This window comes from Peromyscus eremicus, chromosome 23, assembly GCF_949786415.1.
Source record: "Peromyscus eremicus chromosome 23, PerEre_H2_v1, whole genome shotgun sequence".
Taxonomy (NCBI): domain Eukaryota; kingdom Metazoa; phylum Chordata; class Mammalia; order Rodentia; family Cricetidae; genus Peromyscus; species Peromyscus eremicus.
The window spans coordinates 27,824,454-27,842,849 of NC_081438.1; the positions used below are offsets into that span (position 1 = coordinate 27,824,454).

Consider the following 18,396-nt stretch of genomic DNA (forward strand, 5'->3'; position numbering starts at 1 on the left):
TTTTTTTTGGTTTTTCGAGACAGGGTTTCTCTGTGTAGCTTTGTGCCTTTCCTGGAACTCACTTTGGAGACCAGGCTGGCCTCGAACTCACAAAGATCCGCCTGCCTCTGCCTCCCGAGTGCTGGGATTAAAGGCGTGCGCCACCACCGCCCGGCTTCCTGTCTTTTTAAAAATAATTAATTTTATTTTACTTATTTTAATTATTTTTGGTTTTGGATTTTTGAGATGGGGTCTAGCCTGGCCTTGAACTTGTTAGGTAGCCAAGGCTGGCCCTGAACTCTGATTGTCCTGCCTCCACCTCTCCAGTTTAGGGATGAGAAGAGTGCTGGAATTACAGGCATGTGACACCATACCTAGCTTTGTCATCCTGAATATGGTTTTCTGACTTTTCATGTCAGCCTGCATGGCAGATATATGTTAGTGATAGCCACAAATGTGCTATACTGACCTTTGGGTAAAATTTTGTAGGCTGGTACGGTGTGTGTGTGTGTGTGTGTGTGTGTGTGTGTGTGTGTGTGTGTGTGTGTAAGTCTGGTTTGCTCTAGACATTATTAGAAAACTTCTTTTTTGGGAAGTGTCTTAGGGATCAGCTCTTCTGCCCTGGCCATGCTAAACACATTCTTTCTCCCTGAATTAATACTGCTAGCCCTAAAAACACTTGCTATTGTCTCCATAATAGTTCATAGGTTTAAGAGGAATGCTTTATGTTTGTGTAATAAACATCTTGAGTAATTTATATGTGGGATAGTATTTTAAATTTCATACTTACTGCATGTTAAATTGTATGTTGATTCGGTCAGGTAGGTTGTGAGATCTTCCTCTCATTGCATTGTTAACTGTGGGTATCCAAATACTGTTCATTACTGCCTCAAGGGACTAACTGATGATGCCTCCATAGGTTATAAAGTCAATTCTGTTGTAAGAGTCCTGATTTGGGAACAGCTTGGTGGGAAGATTTAAAATTCCTTAAGGGAGTAGTAATGAAAGTAAGTTGAAATAGTTTTCTGCTGTTTAACTATTAGATTGTAGAGAACTTTAGAAATTCAGAGCTCATTCTGAAGTGTTTGAAGAAACAAGTGGCTACAGTGTGCCAAGACTCCAGCTATCTGATAGGGAAAAGTAAAATGAAGAGATCCTTTGGCTGGGGCTGGGGTGTTTCTTTATAAACAGTCGGACATAATGACTTTAGTTGAGGAGGTGTGTTTAAGGTGAGTGAGGAGAGCTCACCTCAATTTTAGAGAGACTGGAAAGGATTCTAAAGGAGTTGTGGGAAAAGTTTGTATGTTGAGACCAGGTTTTACTATGCAGCAGCCTTGGCTGGTATGGAACTTGCTGTGTAGACTAAGCTGGCCTAAAATTTATAGAGATCCACCTGCTTCTGCATCCCAACCAAGTGCTGTAATCAGAGGCTTGTGCCACTACTTCCAGCTGGGGAAAGATTTGAGCCAACACTTTAGAATACTTTAGAACTCTTAGCTTGCTTGGGCTTTTGTTGTTTTATGTTAGTTTTTTTTTTCTTGCATTTTACATTTATTTATTTGTGTTTGTGGGCACATTTGTTGTGGGCACAGAGAGCGAGAGAGCGAGACAGAGACAGAGACAAATTTCTAAATGGTCTTATTAAATAAAAAACACGGAGCCAGCAGGATACTAGATGTGGAACAAGGATGACTGGATTGCTACTCACATCACCAGGGAGGCTACCTGGAAAACAGGACCCCAAGAAAGACACGGGGATCGCCCAATGACAGAGAAATGGAATGAGATCTACATGAACAGCCTGGACATGAGTGGAGGTAGTGAAGGGCGAGGGTTGAGGGAAAGAGAGCTTGGGTGAGCGGGAGATCCCAGCTGGATCAACAACAGAGAGGGAGAACAAGGAATAGGAGACCATGGTAAATGAAGACCACATGAGAATAGGAAGAAGCAAAGTGCTAGAGAGGCCCACAGAAATCCACAGAGATACCTCCACAACAGACTGCTGTCAATGGTCGAGAGACAGTCCGAACTGACCTACTCTGGTGATGGGATGGCCAAACACCCTAATTGTCGTGCTAGAAACCTCATCCAACTACTGAGGGATCTGGATGCAGAGATCCATGACTAGGCCCTGAGTGGATCTCTGGGAGTCCAATTATCGAGAATGAGAAGGGTTTATATGAGCGAGAATTGTTGAGACCAAGGTTGGATAAAGCACAGAGACAAATAGCCAAACGAATGGAAACACATGAAATATGAACCAATGGCTGAGGGGTCACCAACTGGATCAGGCCCTCTGAGTGGGTGAGACAGTTGATTGGCCTGATCTGTTTGGGAGGCATCCAGGCAGTGAGACCTGTGCTCATTGAATGAGTCGGCTGTTTGAAACCTGGGGCCTATGCAGGGTCCCTTGGCTCGGCCTGGGAGGAGGGGACTGGACCTACCTGGACTGAGTCTACCAGGTTGATCTCAGTCTGTGGGGAAGGCTTTGCCCTGGAGGAGATGGGAATGGGGGGCGGGCTGGGGGGAAGGTGAGGGGGGCAGGAGGGGGGAGAACAAGGGAATCTGTGGCTGATATGTAGAACTGAATTGTATTGCAAAATAAAAATTAAAAAAAAAACAAAACAAAACGGAGCCAAATATAGGGGTGAAAGCCTTAGAGATCAGGGAAATAGGGAGAGCCACCAGCCAACCTTACCTCACCAGCTCTGCAGCTTCCAAATATGAACCACTTCCTGTCTTGCCCGGGCCTTTATTGCCTTGCTGTTCGCCCTCTCATTGGCTACCTTAGCCTAGCTACCTCACTTTCTTGTCACTGTCTGTCTGTACAGACCTCCAGGTCTCTATGGTTGGTACTGGGATTAAAGGCGTGTGTCACCATGCTTGGCTCTGTTCCCTAGTATGGCCTTAAACACACAGAGAGCCTTTCTGCTAAGTGATTAAGGACATATGCTATCACTGCTTGACTTTTATGTTTACTTAAAATAGCTTGCTATTTCAAATACTCTGATTTCCAGGCAAACTTTATTAAAGCAAAAATAAAATATCACCACATTTTAACACAAATAAAATATCACCACCACCACCACCACCACCACCCACCCCACCCACCAACCCCACGGCATTTGTGTGGATCTAGGAATCATACTTGGATTGTAAGGCTTGACAGCAAATGCCTTTTCTTGCTGAATTTTTTTGGTCAGCCCTTTTTGTGTCTTTTTGAGGCAAGTATACTTACTCTCTGACCCATTTTGGCCCTGACCTCATGGCAGCCCAATGCCTGAGCCTCCTAAGTACTGGGGTTGCGTGATTGAGCCATCACAACCAGTTGCTTGCTTAGCCTTTTTAGAGGGTGGTGTTGTTGATTGTTTTTAAACTCCTGTACTCAAGCAATAGGCCTGTTTCAGCCTCCCATGAAGTTGGGACTTCTGGCAGCCCACCACTCATGGCTTGATTGCTTGATTAGAATGCAGCTCCTGAATTTTTTGCTTTAGGATAAACAATGACAATAAAAAATCCCCAGTTAACCATTGATCTAACCTTTCTTTGTGCCCATTGGGTTAGTACGTTCCATTCCCTTCTTTAAAAGGATTCATTTTTAATTGTGTATATGTGTTTGCATACACGGGTATGTGGATGTGTGTACACAAATTCAGGTGTCAGTGGAGATTGGATTCCCCTGGAGCTAGAGTTGTAGGCCACCTGAAGTGGGTGCTAGGAACTGAAATCAGGTCCTCTGTAAAGAGCAGTATGTGTATTTATTTGACTGCTCGCTGAATCATCCCCCTTTGAGGCAGGGTCCCAGGTATTCCAGACTGACCTGGAACTCACATTGTAGGATTTTAGTTTCTGATTTTCCTATCTGGAAGCACTGGGGTTACAGGCATTCACCACCATGCTGGCTTTATGCTATGCAGAAGAATGAACTCAGGTCTTAATCCCTTAATCGCCTTTAATACCAGCACTTGAGGCAGAGGAAGTTGGATCTCTGTGAGTTTGAAGCCAGCCTGGTCTACAGAGAGAGTTCTAGGATAGCCAATGCTACATAGACAGACTGTCTTGTGTGATTATTTTTTGCCCTCATGCGTGCATGTACCTGGTGCCCAAGGTAGTCAGAATGCATCAGGTCTTGTATGGTTTTATGTGGGGGTTGTGAACAGAACTTGGTCTTCTTGTAAGAGGAAGAAGTTTCTCCAGTCTTTCCAGCCCCAAACAGTTCATTTAACTGGTTGGAATATTGTATCAATTAAATCCTGAGCATTACAGGCAAAAGGAGAATGTCAAGACTTACAGAATGTCAGTATTATCTATGACCACTGGGAAAAAAGGTTAATGAGCGTTTTTAGTACAAGCTAACCTGCCACTCATTGAGGTTGTCAATGTGAAAGCTCACTGAGAATCAGATGGGTAACCTGTACCTGGCTGGTCTGAAAGGGAGCAGTCATTCATAACCCCAGCAGACCCATGTTTAGAAGAACTATGAGGGGCTGGAGAGGTGGCTCAGCGGTTAAGAGCTTTGACCGCTGTTCCAGAGGACCTGGTTTCAATTCCCGGCACCCACATGGCATCTCATAACTGTCTGTAACTCCAAGATCTGACACCCTCACACAAACATATATGCAGGCAAAACACCAGTGCAATTAAATAAAAATAAATTATTTAGAAAAAACTATAAATCAGAACCATAGCTGCTAATGTTTCAAAAGAGGGGAGGCATTCAGTTTTTGTTTTCTATAATTTTTTTTTTTTCAAATGGCAAACCAGAGCTTTGATTTTTACATGCTGTGAACTTTTGTAGTTTCTTATGCATCAGATGAAACTTGAATTTGTAGCAGTCATCCTGCCTCAGCATCTTGAATGTTAGGATTACAATGTTTGCTGTTGAGCCCTTCACTTTTGTGAATTGCTGATTAGAGTTAATCTTAATGAGATTCGTGATGTGATACCTTTTCTCTTTGTCTACAATGTCGGAAATGTGTCCTGATGAGGAGGCGATTTGGGAAGTTAGCAAGTGAGGTCCTTCACAGAACAGCCATTTTTATGTAATGGAATCTAAGCAATTTCTTGACAGACCATACATACATTTTTCTAGAAAAATTCCCTAGGTATTTTTACTTTCAAGAAAAATTAGGAACAAGACCTTCCAACTCAACCCTGTTAAGTAGTGATTTTTCTCCTGGTTTTCCTGTTATTGTTCAGAACGCCTCTTTAATTGGTATTTAATATCGTTATAACTGGTAGTTAATACAGCTGATGTTCTGGGTCAGCCACCATGCCTGGTTTGTAATTGTCTTATTACAGTCAAAAGTTAATTTGGCCTTCATAGAATTTCTTTTGCACAGCAGTACAATATATAATATTTTTATTACAGCAGCATTATCTAGCCCAGCAAGTTAAAAGTTTGAAGTGACATAAGAAAGACTTGGTCAGTTGAAAGCTCTTTATGTTACGTTACTTGCTTGTTCTTGCCTTTGACATATTTTAATGAACTGGCTTATGTAGCAGGAATCTTAAAAGTTCTTATTAATAAAATCAAACCTGGGGCCAGTTATTGGGGTGAATACTGGAAGATCAGAGAAGCAGAACAAGCCACAGCTACCTCACTTTGTCAGTTCCTCAGCTGATCCTGTTTCCTCAGACTGGAACCTCTGAGTCCTCATCCAGAATGAATCTCAGCTGAACTGCTGCTCGAAAGCCTGAAAGCTTAACCAGCCAAATGCTTCTAGTTTCTGGTCTTCACGCCTTATATATCTTTCTGCCTTCTGCCATCACTCCCTGGGATTAAAGGCTCACTTCTTGGGATTAAAGGTGTGTGTCACATGCCTGGCTGTTTCCAATGTGGCCTTGAACTCACAGAGATCCAGAGGGATTTCTGCCTCTGGAATGCTAGGATTAAAGGCGTAAGTGCCACCATTTTCTAGCCTAAGTATCTAGTGGCTTTTCTGTTCTCTGACCCCAGATAAGTTTATTAGGGTACACAATATTTTGGGGAACACAATACCACCACAGGCTTATTTTTTTGGTCTTTGATCAGTTGCTGAGACTACAAGAGTTTTTTTGACTCAATTACCTACTCTTTGGGTAGTAACACTTTTTTTTTTCTCAGTAGAGATGTTCATCGTGTGTTGGCTGAATTTGTCACCAATGCCTTTGAAACCTATGCCAGTTTTTAGTCAGGAAGAGATTGTACTCACCTTAAAGGAAAGAAAAGAGGAAAATTAAGGGCAAATGGGAACTTCTAAAATTTTCAAAATATTGATTGATTGATTGATTGAAAACAATTGTTTTCTTAAGTTGAGTAAGCTTTGGGGCCTTGTGCCTCTCCCTCAGGTCTGAATCAGGGTCTTCAGGTGTGAAGTAGGGGAAAAGGAATTTGTATTTTTCATGTCATTCCTAAATGAGCAAAAGCTTTCTTAAGCTTGGAGTTAAGGCAGGAAGATGGGTTGTGGAAGGTAGAAAGTTTCTCCCTTAAATCGAAATAGCTTAGGAAGGACCAGACTGCTAGGTTTCTGGCTACATGCTAACATGGAGGAAGCTTCAGTTGTTAAAACTGTGGAGTTTTGCAGTGTTGTCTTAAGGTTTTGATGATCTCTTTGCCGTTCTGCACCACCCCCTCCTAAATTAGATACATCCCCCCTCTGCTTCCAGAGGTCTCCATCTCTTGGTCTCTTGACAGAGCAATCATTTATCAAGTTGTTTCTCTAGTTGTCGGGAGGGGCCCTGGGAACTTGAGTTTGTTTCGTCCTTTTGTTGGAGCGCCACAGGATCTTCCAGCTCAGTCTCCAGCCAACTGCTGAGAGTTGCTGGACTCCAGGAGCAAATGTTACAGAGGCCGCCTTTCATCTGGCTTCTGCTTCAACCTTCATCTTAAATTGCAGCTTATTGGGATTCTAATCACCCTGTATTGGCATATATACTCTTCCTTATGGGTGCAAAAATGAGAATTCTGTTTTCCTTATCAAGTTTCTCTTTTCATATCCAGCCATTGAGTATCTTGAGTTAAACACCACATACCCTTCCTTGTGGATGCCTGAGTGTGTGTGTGTGTGTGTGTGTGTGTGTGTGTGTATGTGTGTGTGTGTATTGCTTGTTCATTTTCTATTTTCTCTTCATTCTTGCCCTATTTCATCTCTTAATGGCAGCAAATCATCATAGATATATAAAAGTAGGCTCTCTTGCTTTTTATAAGCCATATTATTTTTTGATACTTTTTTAAAAACTTAACAAGGTGTCTCTTCTTGATGTCACACTGTACATAAGTAAAATTTACTAAATAGTATAAGGATTTTAAAAAGATTTGAAGTTTGAAATTTTGTAAAGCCGTAAAGAATAAGATAAATATTACTGCTTGTTACTTTTGAAGCCAAGTAAGTTTTTTTTTTCTAAGTACCTGAAAAGGCAAAGGTTTTTATACCTAAGGACGTTATATGAGTAATGTTAACCAGTATTTTTGACCATGAATTTGAAAGACAAGTGTTGCTTATTGTAATTTAATAGTTTGGAACAAATTTCACGTTACTGGTAAATGGAATAAAGATGTAATGTTAACGAGATTTTTTTTTTCCCTGTGATCCTAGAATATTTCCTGCAATAATTTATAATAAAACTTTTAAACAAGGGGCTGGAGAGAGAACTCTAGGTTAAGAACACTGGCTGCTCTTCAAGGGGACCTGGGTTCGAATCGTACCATCTGTATGGTGGCTCACAACCGTAACTCTGTTTCAGGGGATCTGATGCCATATTCTGATCTCCATGGAATCCTGCACACAGGTAGTAAACATACATACATACATACATGTGCACACTCGCATACCAACACAATTTTTATTTTTATTTATTTATTTTTTTTTGGTTTTTCGAGACAGGGTTTCTCTGTGTAGCTTTGCGCCTTTCCTGGGACTCACTTGGTAGCCCAGGCTGGCCTCGAACTTACAGAGATCCGCCTGGCTCTGCCTCCCGAGTGCTGGGATTAAAGGCGTGCGCCACCACCACCCGGCCCAACACAATTTTTAAAAGGTTAAAAATTAACAGGAAAGTTGAAAGAATTGATACATTAATGATATTTTGGTTTTCTAAAAAATGTCTCTTTATAAATGAAATAAAGTATGCTTTATACCAGATAGAATATTTTATAATCTTGATTCTCAAATGAGTCTATTTTATCAAGAGTACATCTGAGTCCAGAATCCTTGGTATGGAAAATCATAAAGTTAAGTAAGGATGGTTTCCTCTGTTCTCATCAGATGTTTTAGCTTGAAAATATTTAAACAGGGGCTAGAGAGAGGACTGGCTGTTCAATTCCCAGCACCCACATGGTGGCTCACAACCATCTGTAATTCCAGTTATAGATCTCCTCTTCTGGCCTTCAGGTGAGTTATTATTATTTAGCTCCTGCATACAAAGTATCTTTTAAACTATTAATTAAATTTTTTTGTTTTTTGTTTTTCCAGACAAGGTTTCTCTGTGTAGTTTTGTTCCTGTCCTGGATCTCACTGTGTAGACCAGGCTGGCCTCGAACTCACAGAGATCCACCTGGCTCTGCCCATCGCACTCCTTTAAGGTTTATTTTAATTTAAGGTTTTTTTAAATTAAAAAAATTTTTTAAATTTAATTTTAAATTAATTTTTTTTTAAATTTAAGGTTTATTTTATTATTTTAAGTGTGTTTGTTAGTGTGGGTGTCTGTGCATGTGAGTGTAATTGTCCACAGGGGCCAGAAGAAGGTGTTGGATCCTCTGGTGCTTGTGAGCAGCCCTACAAGGGTGCTGGGAACCAAACTGGATCCTCTACAAGAATAGTATGTGCTCTTAACCACAGAACCATCACTCTAGTCACCTTTAATTTTTTCTTTTACTGGGTAAGGTGTATACTTTTAATCCAGCATTCTGGCAGAAGTCAGACTTGAAGCAAGTCTGGTCTACATACAAGGTTCCAGGGCAGCCAGGGGTACATAATGAGACTCTGTCTAAAAAAATTAATTAAGTGTAGTACATATTTTTAAAAACGATATTTTATTTTGTGTGTTGTGTTGTGTGTGTAAAGGGGAGCACTCATTGCCACAGTGTACATGTGGAAGTTAGAAGACAGCTTGGAGGAACTGGTTCTTTCCTTCCACCATATGAGTCCCCGGGGTTTCAGTCCTTCCGTCTGTCTGTCATGATACTGGGGATTGAACCTAGGGTTTGCAGGTGCTAGCTTAACTTGTTCTGTGAGCAATATCCCCAACAAATTACTGACTTTTAATACAAAAATGAGCCCTCAGTGTTTGCCTATAAGATATAGTCTTATTGCTAAATGCATTAGTCCATAGTTATTTTTCACAATAAAACTTAACAAAATTATATATCTTAAGAAAAATATTTCCTTATATTAGCAGTACTATTCAAACATCATTATCACTTAAGCCATTTGATATTAGGTCTAAGGAAACAGGACCTTGTTAATTTTAAAAGTTTAGTAGGTAACTGTCAATTTTGACCATCCTACTGTTTCAACCCCCTAAGTGCTGGCCCAAGACAGAATGCCTAGCTAGTAGGGTTTTTGTTACTCTTTTTAAAAAATTTTTTTTTAGATTTATTTATTAATTATGTATACAGTGTTCTGCCTGCATGTATGCCTGAAGGCCAGAAGGGGGGGACCTGATCTCATTATAGATGGTTGTGAGCCACCGTGTGGTTGCTGGGGATTGAACTCAGGACCTACTGGAAAAGCAGCCTGTGCTCTTAACCTCTGAGCCATCTCTCCAGCCCAGGTTTTTGTTATTCTTACTGTCTTGTTTATTCTCTCAGGAAAAGTTAAGATCGTCACAAAAGCCCAATGTTGAAGGACTTCCTAGATACACTTGGTGAAAAAATAAGACTTAACCTTTTTGGGGGCTGGGGGTGGGGCTTACTTTGGTTTTCAAGCATAGCTCTGGCTGTCCTGAAACTCACTCTGTAGATCAGGCTGGCCTTGAACTCTTAGATTTGACTGCCTCTGCCTCCCAAGTGCTGGATTAAAGGTATATGCTGCTGTGACCAGCATCCTTTTCTTGGCCCAAAACCTTTAAGGAAAAGACCAAAGGTGTTTTCAGAAGTAGGTCTCTTTAAGTCACACAACATCTAACTGATGGAGCTTCATCTAAGGTTTACACTTTCTATGACATATCAAGCTCTTGTCTGATCCTCCTCTCCTGGCATACTTTTCTTGTGACCTGGCTGGCTGTTAGCTATAAAATGTAGCTTTCTTTATAAGAAATGAGAGTTGAAATTTACACAGCAAAGAGATGCAAGGAAAAGCAGACAATTTTGATTTTTGTAGAGTCAAAACAGATTTATCAGGAATGGTAATTAGCTTACTCCCCTTCCAGATACTTCTTGACAAGACAGTCACATAGCCATTACAGATCCACTTTGTCTACTAGACTATAGACTAAATGGCCAAAGAACTTAGTACTCTGTGTCTCTACTGATGGTTGTATTTTTCTCCTCCTCCTCCTCCTCCTCCTCCTCCTCCTCCTCCTCCTCCTCCTCCTCTTCTTCTTCTTCTCTTGTTTTTTTTTTTTTTTTTTTTGTTTTTTCAAGATATGGTCTCAGTATGTAGCTCTGGCTGTCCTGGAACTTGCTCTGTAGAACAGTCTGGCTTTCAACTTGCAGAAATCTGCCTGCGCCACCACTGCCACCTCCCAGGTAATGGTTATGTTTCTACTTCATAACTGTCTAGAGGATTTGAGGACTTTCTAGTATGTTAAAAGGATGCTGGTCAAGATAGCAAGTCCTGGCTCTTCATCTGACGTACGCAGGAAGGATGGTTGGATCTTTGCCCTTTGCTACTGTCGGGAAATTGAGAGTACCATAGTGTACTCTGGTGATAATCTTATAAATAGAGCCACTTCATTTTAGTTCAGTGTATGTAGTCAATAGTATTGTATTGCAGTATGCCAGTTAGAAACCAGGTATCATTATTTATATAGAATAATGCATCATTTATTCAAATAATAATGTATCATTTATTCAAATCTTTTGAAAGCTTCTTTTAAAAAGCCCCTAGGGACACTCTCCAGTTGTTAATGGTTTCCTGTGTACTGTTCTGTGGCCTTCCTTTTGAAGGAGTGAATGCTTTTTTTTTTTTTTTTTTTTTTTTGAGACTATTACCAGAGGATAAGTTAAGTTGAGGTCTCCATTTTGGATCTTTGGGTTTTTCTGTTTTAATAGATAATGCATTTGTAGATTGAAGACTTTTATGTGAAACAAGAAGATTAAGATATAATTATTTGGCTAAAGTTCTTTGTGAAGCAACTCCAGAAATGTGATTGATGTAACTGAACCTGTGGTAAGAATTTTGTGGATAATAAAATTCTATGAGAAGGTCGTACCAAGGGAAAAAAAAAATAGCGTGGTGTTGTGGCCTGCAATTCCAGCAGAGGATCATCCACCACACATTTCATGCAAGGCTGCTCTACATAGTGAGTTCTATGACTTTCCAGGCCAGCCTGGGCTACAGAGTGGGAACTTCCTTTAACATCAATAACAAAAGAAAAACAAAAATAAACCAACCCCACAAAGTTCTGGGGAGTTCCGTCAGAGGTTGGTGTTTGCTGCAATTCCATTCTCAGAAGGCAGAGGCAGCCTCAAAGACTAAGATAAAAGAGGAATCCAGGAAAATTCCTGATACCAACTTATATTACAGCCCACTCCTTCCCCCAACCCCCCCCACACCAAAAACAAAACAACCTACCGTACACAATCCTCCAGTCCCCCACAGAAACCACATATATACACGAATCCCCACAAACCCACACAATTACCCTATAAAAACCCACATACACATGAAAAGAAGAAAAAAAGTTGTTTCAAAAATGAGTATAGAAAGGTAGTGTAACACGGTCTATAGACCTTATTTCAGGAAACTACTTACGAGCAAATTCATCACATACTAAATTCAAGAAGCTAATTAGTGAGGCTTGTTTTCTTTTCAGTTCAGTAGATTCCAGGAGGAAGAAAAGACAGGACTGAGAGCCAAAAACCAAAAACTCAAACCAGAAGAGTTTTATGTACAAGTTCAGAGTTTGTTTCTACTAGACTTTTTTGGTTTTTCGAGACAGGGTTTCTCTGTGTAGCTTTGCGCCTTTCCTGGAACTCACTTGGTAGCCCAGGCTGGCCTCGAACTCGCAGAGATCCGCCTGCCTCTGCCTCCCGAGTGCTGGGATTAAAGGCGTGCGCCACCACCGCCCGGCTCTACTAGACTTCTTACTGTGGTTTGGTGCTCATGTGATACTCCCGAGGGAAGCTTATTCATAGGGCTGTGAAGATGGGTCAGCAGTTAAAGTGATTGCTGCTCTTGGATGGAGAGTTCCTTTCCCACCATCTGCATTGGGTGGCTTAGAACTGCCTGTGACTCCAGCTCCAGGTAATCTGTTGCTACTAGCCCCTAAAGGCACCTACACTTCACATGCACATATGGACACATAATAAAAAAGAACATCTTTAAAAAAAAAAAAAGATTGCTAGCTGTTATCTGCAGTATTGTGATTCAGCAGGAGGCTTGAGAGTTGCATTTTAAGGAGATGGGTGATTTGGTCCATAGACCACTTAACTGAAAAATAATTTATCAGAAACATTTTCAAGTTTTAAGAATGCGCTTCTGAAAAAGAAGTAAACCAAAATAAGCCCTTCCTTAAAAATGAAGCCAGGTGGTCTCAAGGTCTGGTACCAACTTCATCAGAATCTCTTTGTCAAAAATGTCAACTCCCACCTAGCTGGGCAGTAGTGGCACACTTTAATCTCGGCTCTTGGGATGCAGAGGCAGGTGGATCTCTGTGAGTTTGAGGCCAGCCTGGTCTACAGAGTGAGTTCCAGGACAGCTAGGGCTACACAGAGAAACCCTGTCTCGAAAAACAGAAACAAACCAAACAAAAATAAATAAAAATGAACAAAATTCTAATAACTGCAGCCCTGGTGCTAAAACAAAAATCTCATGGTAGCACACTTCAGAGTGCTTTCTCATAAAAACAAAACCTATTCTGATGTTTGAATACTTCTTTTTTTTTTTTTTGTTCACAAACATAATGTTTGTTTGGTTGATTGGTTTTTTGAGACAAGGTTTCTCTGTGTAACAGCTCTGGCTGTCCTGGAGCTCACTCTGTAGACCAGGTTGGCCTCAAACTCACAGAAATCCAGCTGCCTCTGCCTCCTAAGTGCTGACATTAAAGATGTGCACCGCCATGCCTGGCACATAACATTTTTATTATAGAAATATTAGTGGCAAAAGTGGAGGGAATTTCTCAAATGTAATGAATTGACTCATGTCCACATTCTTGTCTCCATCAAAGAGAGCATAGAGATGAGACAATAAGGAGGAATTTGTCATAACAAAGGTAGGTCTCAAATGACAGGTGGGGAGTAGGCCTCTCCAGAGCTAGCTGCTTGACTTGCAGAAAACTTGAATGGGGGTTGTTTATGAATGGGAAGAGGTGGAGAATTTCAGGAAAGGACTTTTTTCCAGAACAGTATTTATTTCCCTTTTCTGCACAAGTATCTTAAGCAGGCCTCTTAAGATTCCCTGGGTGTGTAGTGTCCTCAGATTTTTGATGTGAGAGAGCAGTTTTCCAAGGCTAATGAGTTGGAGATGTCGTTATAATGAAGCACAGAACTTTGGTGGTCATTTCAGTAGCATGATATCTCACTGTTCCAAAGTTTGTGGTTATATCATCCTTTAGTTACCTTGAAGTTTGCCTCTTTCCCTAATGGTTAGCTAGTCTGTGGATTCTTAAACTTTTTCCATTAAGGACTGCTTTATATGATCTAGATAGATGAATATATAAAATAGGTATACAAGCCAAAATTTACTGATTATAAACCATAAAAATGCATTATAAATCAGTGCTATGTTACTTAACATTTTACCATTTATTAAACACAAGATCAAATTTGTATTCTAATAAAATTGATTGGCTAGTTTATTTTTACTTGATGCTGTGGGATGGTCTGTATGTCAAATTACTCTGATTGGTCAATAAATAAAACACTGATTGGCCAGTGGCTAGGCAGGAAGTATAGGTGGGACTAACAGAGAGGAGAAAAGAAAGAACAGGAAGGCGGAAGGAGTCACTGCCAGCCGCCACCATGACAAGCAGTGTATGAAGATGCCAGTAAGCCACAAGCCACGTGGCAAGGTATAGATTTATAAAAATGGATTAATTTAAGATATAAGAACAGTGAGCAGGAAGCCTGGTATGGCCATACAGTTTGTAAGCAATATAAGTCTCTGTGTTTACTTGGTTGGGTCTGAGCGGCTGTGGGACTGGCGGGTGAGAGAGATTTGTCCTGACTGTGGGCCAGGCAGGAAAACTCTAGCTACACAACTTTCTTCAAAGTGAGGTCACAGGTCCGGATCATAGAAGGATGTATTGTCAAGATTGTCAGTGGGCCACAGGAGTGAGAGGACTCAAGGGCCTGGGGTCTCTTTTTCTAGGGTCTAATAAGAGAAGCGCTGATTACTAAGGACTGTGGTTTGGATGGTTCTCTATTTTGTTCAGTAGATTAGTTCATATATTATTATTTTTTTACCACTGTACATACCCCTTCCCAAAATGCATCTGATTTTAACCTTGTGCTCTTGTGCACACCCAATTATGCACAGATTTAAGATGGTCAATAGAGGATTCTCCCTAAAGCTTACTTGAAGGACGCAGTTTGCCTCACTGGCATGTACCCAAAGCCAGTTCAGGCTGGATCAGCCATTCAGTTTTTCTTCTTGGATACTTGGAAATATACTTGAGTAGGAACCGTTGAAATTTTATTGTTAGGGACAGAGAAATCTATACTTTTGCTCAGAAATAGGAGTGTGTAGCCTGATGTAGGTGGGATTCAAGGGGCTCTGATGTTGCTAGGTGCTCTGTTTGGAGAGGTGTGTAGGGGTGTGTGTGCATATTGTGCAGAAGTGAAGGAGCCAGGCTGCCAAATGCATTATTACAAAAGAGTTGTGTCCAAAACCCAAAATCAAACAGGCGCGAGGGTGCTAAACTGTCTCCTTTGCTTGTCTCAGAAACAGCTCCCCAAACTCAGTGTTCAGGAAACAGCCAAGGGCTTGGAGAGACAGTGAAGCACTTGCTGCTGATGACCTGAATTTAGAATGCTTATGTCTACATAAAAAATCAGGTGTAGTGCTGTGTGCCTGTAATTCCAGTACTGGGGAGGCAGAGACAGGAGGATCCCATGAGCTCGCTGACCAGATAACATAGCTGAATCTGTGAGCTCCAGGTTTAGGGAGAGACCCTGTCTCAAAAGACAAAGTGAAGAAGACACTCAACCTCTGGCCTTCACACATGCACACACACACACACACACACACACACACACACACACACACACAGTGATTTGAGACCACTCTGACACTGTCTCAGAAAAAATCCCATGCTTGTCCATCTCCTAGAAAGACAGTTTTATTGGATGCTAATTTTAAAAAGTAGGGCTAAGTGTAAGCATTGCTCTTGCACAGAACCAGACTGTGGGATTCCCAGCGCCCGTGTTGGGTATCTCACAAGTGCCTACAACTCCACACTGAGGGGCTCTGTGGGCAACTGTGTTCACATGCACATAAAATACAAAAGCAAATATTAAGAAATTAGTAATGCAAAGAAGGAAAACACCAAAGATGACTGGAAGACGAGGCAGTTTGGAGTACCAGGCAAAAGTGGGTATAGAGATGTAAAAACTTGACCGTCCCAAAGGACTATGATATAAATGATGAGAGAAGTGGGCATGGATGTGTTTGGCAAGATAGGGAGATGCTTTTGGAAGAAGCTGGAAGGAACCTGGGGCAGAGGCTCTGGGGGTCATGACTGTAGAGGCACAGTCTGGGAGAAGAGAGTGAAGGACTGGAGAAGTCAGGTCAATGTCAAATTGTAAAGACATCTCAGTGTCTGGGGAAATATTTCTGTCTAGTTCTTTGGGGGAAGGAGTGGTTGCAGATATTAATCAGCCAAGTTGCTCAGCCAAGGCTACTCCGTTTCTTTAGATTTATTTTTTACTATGTGTGTATGTGGGTGTCTATGCACATGAGTACAGTTGCTCATGGAGTCCAGAGAGCTAGAGTTACAGGAGGTTGCGAGCTGCCCAACATGGGTGCTAAGAAAGGAACTCGAGTGTTCTCCAAGCGCAGTACTTGCTTTAAGAACTGAGCTGTCTCTCCAGCCTGGGTTACCCCATTTTGTAGGACTCTTCCATTAACTTGTTTTTTGCAGATTCTTGCCCTCCCTAATGTCATAGGCAATTCTGCATACAGATCCCAGGCTGACAGACCATCTCTCCCTGGCCAGCCAGAAATCAGAGGCAGCCTGACTGCCTATCAGTCACATGGCATAGAGCCTACTCTGTTCTCTGCTCTTAAGAAGGCATTCACACTCTGTGGTGTGAGCCAGCGCTCTCCTCCGTGCCCTGCCACGGTGCGTCTGCCTGTCCTTCTATGCTGTTAATATCTACTTTAATAGATCATTTATTAAAAGGAAATCTGTCTTGGAGTCCCCTTTGAGCCCTGAATTGCAATCTTTCAACGGTCGGTGATTCTCTCGGCCCCCAGCCCCCTTTGAGCCCCAAATTTGCAATCTTTCAACTGTCGGTGATTCTCTCAGCCCCCAAACCCAGGAGGACGGAACCCCAAATAGTCAAAGTTTGCTGGAAGTGTCTGGGGGTAAAAGAGACTGCAAAAACATTTCTTAAGATAGTCATTTATAAAATCCTTTGGTTAAGTTTACAAATGAGACCCTCTATAAAACACCATATTCACTAGGGAAATAATTCCAGGATTGATCTAAATCCTTTAGTCTCATAGTATTTATGTAAACATCTGTCTCAGTCGGGTCCCTGCAGGAAACAGATGGCATACTCCAAAGGAGAAGCTGAAGGGAGTGGAGAGACAGGACTATTTACACAGATGTGGGCCGGGTTAAGCCAGCTGCCAGAGGCAGTCAAATGTCTAGGCTGTTACCACCTCTGGGTCAGAATTAAGAATGTACGTGTGTGTGTGTGTGTGTGTGTGTGTGTGTGTGTGTGTGTGTGTGTGTCGGCTGGGGGGGTGGGGCGCGTTTCTGCATTCTGCAGGACCTGATTCCATCAGAGGAGCCCTCCATCTCTGGATGAAGGTCCAACACCCTAGAAACCCCATCTGTCCCAGGCAGAATAAAAAGACTGAGAAAATGAAGGGAATGTAGGAAAGGAATGAAACCCCTCCCCTGGGATCTAGTCGCAGTTCCTGCTGGCTGAGCATCAGAAACTTCAATGACAAATGACAAAATCATGGTTGTCTTCAGAAGGCAAAATGCACTTTCCCAAAAAATAACTCAACTGGAAATGTTAAAAACAACAACAACCAAAGGGCACTGAGGAGGTGGTAGAATACTCACCTAGCATGCACAAAACTCTGGGTTCGGTTCTCAGCATAGTATGAGCTGGGTGTGGCGGCACATGCCTCTAATCTCAGCATTTAGGAGGTGTATGCGGGAGGAGAAGAAATTCAAGGTCATCCTTAGCCATGTAGCCCATTGGGGGGCCAGCCTGGGTGAGAGACCTTTCTAAACAATCAAACCGTGTCTACTCAAGGTGACCTTGACTTTACCCATACCAGCAGTTTGTCTCTTGTGCCTACATCTGAGCAACTCCAAACTGTCTTACAATTTCATTTACAAATAGGAAATGCTCCTAAGAGAAATAAGTCAACCAGCCCATATATATATATATATATATATATATATATATGTATATTGTACTTCATTTTTAGACTTTACTTAACCTTTAAACCTTGTTAACTGTGTCTTTTGTAACAGAGTCATTTTGGAAGCCACAGAATCACGTGCACAGTCATTTCAGAGACAGTTACGTGTGACTCTCTGGAGAAGCCTACACCCCCAGATGTATACTGTTCTCTTCACAACTTGTTCCATTACTCTCCCCCGCCACCACCCCTCTGCTGTTTTTTCTCACTATCTCTCTCCCAGGCTTAAATTGTAAGCATACACTATCTTTCATATCTACTCAATAAACTTCCTAGCTTTGCTTTACTCTGATTCCTAAAATATTTTCCTGTGGCATGGCCAAGGATCCATCATCTTTACCCAGAGGAGGTCTCTGAGGGGGCAAGTCCTTCTCCCACGGCTGCTGAATGCTGTGATTGCCATTTCTGTTCCACTGCAGACGCCCCATCATTCCCCAATATATAGAGAGAGCTGGAGGGATAACTATCATGGCCTCTTCTTCCCCCTGACTTTTTACCTCCTGGTGGTTCTTCCAACTGGCCCAAACACAAAGGCAACCGAAGACTCTGTTGGTGGAAATCATTCATCTTGTGTCAACTGAGGGTGGAGAGGATGGGAGATGCTTGGGGGGGTGCGGTGGGTGGTGGACATACCCAACAGACTGTTATTACTTACATCCATTTGCAGCAG

The 18,396-nt window shown here is 41.8% G+C and overlaps 1 long non-coding RNA gene across 1 annotated transcript in view; it reads left to right on the forward strand.

Annotated features, from left to right (window-relative positions):
* The window catches only part of LOC131898289 (uncharacterized), a 49,318-nt gene extending 31,306 nt beyond the window's left edge, over nt 1-18,012 (forward strand). Inside the window, exon 2 of the long non-coding RNA XR_009375891.1 lies at nt 17,779-18,012. This is a non-coding gene — a long non-coding RNA (uncharacterized LOC131898289). The remainder of the gene's footprint in view (nt 1-17,778) is intronic.
* The last annotated feature ends 384 nt before the right edge of the window (nt 18,013-18,396 follow it).